This window comes from Epinephelus lanceolatus, chromosome 22, assembly GCF_041903045.1.
Source record: "Epinephelus lanceolatus isolate andai-2023 chromosome 22, ASM4190304v1, whole genome shotgun sequence".
Classification (NCBI taxonomy): Eukaryota; Metazoa; Chordata; class Actinopteri; order Perciformes; family Serranidae; genus Epinephelus; species Epinephelus lanceolatus.
In genome coordinates this window covers 21123755-21129430 of record NC_135755.1, presented here as the reverse complement: position 1 = coordinate 21129430, position 5676 = coordinate 21123755, and positions in this window count along the sequence as shown.

Genomic DNA, 5676 nt, shown 5'->3' with positions numbered 1-5676 from the left:
TATTTCCTAAATAATATCGTAGCGTAAAAAACACATATTGAGCTGTGTTTTCAACATTAGCCTATGAAAAGGGAGAAAATATTGTCGCTGTATGATGACGTTGCACCACTATCAGTTATTACAGTCATACAGTAGAGGGCGCTGTTGCTCCTTCTCTACATTAGATGAGTAGCCGATATGACATATTTTACAGACTATTATTTACTGTTCTATATATTTTAACCAATAAACAAATATACAAACATATTCCCAATAACCCTGCCTGGCTTTTACTATTGTAATCATGATTAAAAATATCAGTGATCAATAATTATGTGACATGTAAACTCAGGTTGAAGAACACCCCCTTATATTAAATTTAAAATTTATTTCATTTAGTCTATATAGCATTTTAAAAGGAGGAGGTTTTGCACCAAAGTGTTGCACAAAGACATATATATATATATATGTTTACACGTACAAGTATAGAGACATGAAAGTGCATAGATGAGTAAAGCAAAATTAAATTACAATAAAACAAGTTTTAACAAAATTTAACAAAAATAGAAAAACAGTATTGAAAATATTCACAGTAGTGCTAGGCATGCTTTAATTGATTCAAAGTTGTTCACAGTTTGCACGTCTCACCCACAAGACTACAAAAATAATCAAAGATGCTTCACCCCTCTGTGTGAAATGTTCAAATCAAGGATCTCTGTTGGCAGGTTGCAAACTTTTTGGGATCATTTTTTAAACTTTTTTGCTAAGGCCTTAAAGAAGGGGTTTCCCCCTGACCCTTTAACTGCACTATTTGGGATGGTTAAACCAGGTAGAGTGAAGGATAGGTATGAAGCTCAGGTCCTCTCTCTGTCCACACTGCTAGCAAAAAACAAATGTTGCTTCCATTTTGGAAATCTGAGAAACTCCAAACATTTGATATGTGGCTGAAGGAATTCGGTCATGTTTTACATTCAGAGAAAATTAGATTCAACCTGTCAAACAGAGAGGGACTCTTTAAGAAAATCTGGCAACCAGTCACTAGTTTGGTTGAAGAATTTAAGTAAATGGTTGATGGTTTAACAGGTTAACTGTACCGTGTCATCATATGTCAACACCCTGTAACTTGTGGAATAACTTATGTGTGATCTTTTTTTTTTTCCTTTGACATCTCACCACCAATGCTCCATTTTGTTTTGTTTCTGTTTTTTGCTGTTGGTATGTTTCTTTAATGTATTTACACTTTTTGCAGAGACCAATAAACAGACATTAGAAAAAAACAAAATAAATTAAAGAAATTATTATTCACATAATTCCATGTTGTCATAGAATACATACACAAATCAAAATGTATAAAAGCATGTGTTAATGCATATCTACTGTCACTTTGATTTGGAATATTTGGAAAGTGCACAGTTGGGTTTGCATATATTATATATATATTTATCACATTTGTCTACAGCCAGTTTGTACTGTGTAAATAAAGCTTTCTAACATAGCTTTATTTGTTATTAGAATATACTTTTTTCCACTCATCTGCGCCCTGTCTTCCTTTAAATTTTCCTTCAGTGGATCAATAAAGTTTCATCTTATCTTATCTTATCCTATTTTATTAAATTTGCCCTCCCATGACATAAAATCTTTGAGAATTACAGCATCTTTATCAGCTTCAATAATGTTTACACAGTAAAATCTTTTTATTCTTGATGTCTGTGCATTATTTCATACAGAGTTCCCCAAAATTCAGTCTGACATATTTGATGTCTTTTGAAACTTTGGGATCTCCACTGGAATTTAAACCATCATTTTTTGTCCTTTTAAATTAAATATGATGCCAAAGTGCATAAAAAAGCATTAAAGGAATACTTCCCCACAAAATGATAATTTGTAAAAACATTTGTCATGATGTTACCTTGAATTTGTTGAGACACTTTTGTTTTGCTCCAGTGCCTCTACAGAAAATGGTGAGCATATTGATTTATTGACTGACTGGGGACCACATGTAACGACCGCAAAGCTTTATCAAAACATAAATTTACAAACTAATTTCCACTAAAATCTTACTGTTTTAAACTGAACTGAAAGTGTAACTTATCCGTACTCTCTCACTAAAAGTCAGACTCCAATATGAAGTGAGGTTTTTTTTGTTAACAAAATACATGTGTTTGAACATACAACTGGCAAAATGAGACTTGTATTATACCACATGAATTGTGTTTGTAAACTGATACTTTGATACAGTTTTGCTGTTGTTTAACATGGGCCCCCTATTAATCAATAAATCAATATGTTTTCTTCATAAATTCAAGGTATGATTGATTTGCAAATAGTGTTTTATGAGTGAAGTATACATTTATATAGAGCATTTTTTATTTAAAATGAAATAAAATAAAATAAAAATAAAACAAAATAAAATAAAATGGTATTAAATTAAATTAAATTAACTTGAATTAAATTAAATTACATTAAATTAAATTAAGACATGGCTACACTCTGAATGTCCGCAAATCCTAGAAACACCCCTGTGTGCAGCTGACCTGTGCTGGGCTGCTGCAACTGTATTTGCCTCAAAAGGTTGAAAACAGCCAATTCATTTATTATATTCACTAATAAATATTAGTGTTTGTTTATTAACTGGCCCCTGACCTCCTGTCATTTTGTGAACGTGCCCGAATGTTGAGCATCCCTGGCATATGCCTCTAAAATCAGTTAAGTTTAAGGGGTTAACTCATCTGCTATAATCTACAACGGTCTCTATATAAGCTTTATGTAAATATTAAAGCCACTAGGTCTTGTCATGTTCTCTCCTTTCAAACGCTGTGACAACTGACTCTTGACCTTTTTGGCAAACAATGCAAACAGATAAATCACCTTGCCTAAAAATTGTTCACCCTTTGTTCCTCTGTCAAAATGTCACGTATCTCGTTTCTTTTTCATCTGTTTCACACGGTTAAGATTTCCAACTGGTTGGTGAGACTGCAAATATTCACAGCATTGGTTCATACCATATCTCTCATTCATATATGAGCAAGAAAACAGATATATGTCATATTTCTCTCTGCTTAATTCAAACAACTTATAGTGCATTTTGCCAGCAGCACAAAACAAAGAGTGCTTCCCATGCTGTAAGGCGACACTGAGGAGTTTCAGCCTCAGAGATTTAAGACAGCAGAAGGAGTGTAAACATAACATCCATCCCACACACTCCTTGTTAGCCCTGTAGACACAACTGCTCATCAAATCCTGGAAATGACAGGTTGTTGTCTAAATACCTGTCTGGTGGGTTGAGGATGGATTACTTAAGTTGGGATGCTTTCATTAATCACCTGGTCATTATTTGTATTAGTAAGCTCTTGGTTTCAGCATTACAAAAAAATATTATCTTGCAAACTACTGATTAAAAAAAACAACTGTCATGTATCTTTTAACCTGTTTTCACTGGAAGTGCATGAGGTCTCCTGTTTGCAACATCCTTTGAATGACAGTTCTACCGAAATCCATTGTGTGTATTGAGTAATTCAGGAGAACAGGTAAGGAGGAGTGACGACGGGGGAGATACTGTACCAGGAAGTGCAAAGTGCAGGCAGGTCCTTCACAGTGCTGCCTGGTTTGCATTCAAATTAACAGTCACATGGGAGGCTAAAAAAATCCTGTCCAACTTGCTTGGCAACAGTCAGTATGGAGGAGTGAAAGACAGGAACAGAAAACCATTTGACTCATAGCTCTGCAAGTTTCTGTTGAGTCCAAACATAAGCATTAAACCTGGCCAATGGAGAGAATTAATCACATTATTCATGGAAATGATTTGAAGCTCAGCCATGACTAATTGGAAATTTTAGTTCATCATGGGCGCAGTTAAAGAGATGATGATGACCACTGATCAGTTAAGGGAAACAACACAACACATCATGAATAAATTAGGCTGGAGGATAACTTGTTCTCATCCTAATTACCATTTCATTACAAGGCCCAGGCTACTCCTAGCTGCAGCTGATGCGGTCTAATGCAGCAATAAATCCTTCTTTTATGGAGGCTATAATTTGCAGTTTTTGTTAAAACTGTTTTACAGTGATGAGTTGATTCAACTTTATGGTCATTTTAGAGGCTGATGTCTGTGAATTTTATTGCAATTTGCTGAGGCAGACAGATGTTACAGCAGCTTGGAGCTTTCTATAAACAAAGACAAAGGGCAAAGATTCTACAATACTTATCGAAATACAAGCAAAAACAATACTTATCAACAATGACTTAGATAAAAAGTGGGAGCATTTTTCTGTTTAGGCTACATGTGTGAGGTGGACATGTTGCAAGTAAAATGTTTACTGCCATTGAAAAAAACACAAATTCAACTTTTAAATTAAATCAAAAATCAAAACAGTGTTAGGCAAGGACATTATAACCTTTAAGAAGGGATCATTTGCAGGATGCTGGCCATAAATCCATTCTTTTCCTCCTGGATTTAAGTGCTGCATTTGACACTGTGGGGTGCCCCAGGGGTTGGTGCTAGGCCACTTTTCAACTGACATGCTCCCTCTTGGCCACCTTATACGCAGACATAATATCCATTTCTATTTGTACCCAATTGATACTCAAATCTATTTAAGCTGTGATCCAACAAATAACTACCAAAACACTGTCAGTCTGCTAAATTGCTACAAAATTTACTGCAGCTTACTGTAAGACAGAGATATTGATCATAGGACAAGATCTACAAGCTTTCGATTATCAGTCACTGTCCTACTCAGTAACGACACATTGCAGAAATTTTGGTGTCTTTTTTGATCAAACCCTTAGTTTAGACCATGTAAATTCAGTTGTTCAATCTGGCTTCCACCATCTCAGAAATATTTCCAGAATCAGATCATTGCTTTCCAGCTAACATCTGGAAACTGTTATGCATGCATTCATAAACAGCTGATTAAATTATTGCAATTCCTTGCTCTCTAGCATCAGTAAAAGATCCCTCCCCTGCCTCCAGCTCATCCAAAACTCTGACTAGAAACTATGACTACATCACACTAAGCCTGGCTTCCTTACACTGGTTATCTGTTGTTTTTAAAATTGATTTTCATATTTTATTGATTACTTACAAAGCCCTGAGAGGCATTATGCCAAGTTATACACCAATCTTTTATTGCCCTTTGTTCCTTCTTGCACCCTGAGATAATAAGATGCGTCTTTTCTTGTTGTTCCGAGGTCTAGATTAATTCACAAAGGTGATAGAGGTTTTGCAGTCAGAGCTCCATAACTCCGGAATGACCTGCCAGAGGAGATCAGGGCTGCAAACTCAGTCTCATCTTTTAAATCACCTTTGAAAATCATTCATCTGTTTTATTCATGCATGTTTTACTCCCTTCAATGTATTCTATATTCATTTCTTTAGGCTTGTTCTATTCGCTTTATGTTATATTCAGTTTTGTGAAGCACTTTGTAACCATGTTTTGAAAGGTGCTATATAAATAAAGTTTATTATTATACAAAATGAAAACTGAAGCTATAGCCTACCTTATTGTACACCTAAAACACTTTTAGCTAGGTGTAAGTTATTGTGTACCCAAGAACCTAGTCTTACCTAGGTAGCAAAGACTTCATTTGGTGCAATGAACTAGCATTTAGTGGGCTAAATCTGGTGCAGGCTACCCAGTAAGCTAGCTTTAGCTATGTAGCCTAGCTACTTTTAGTCTAATAGGCTAATTCTGA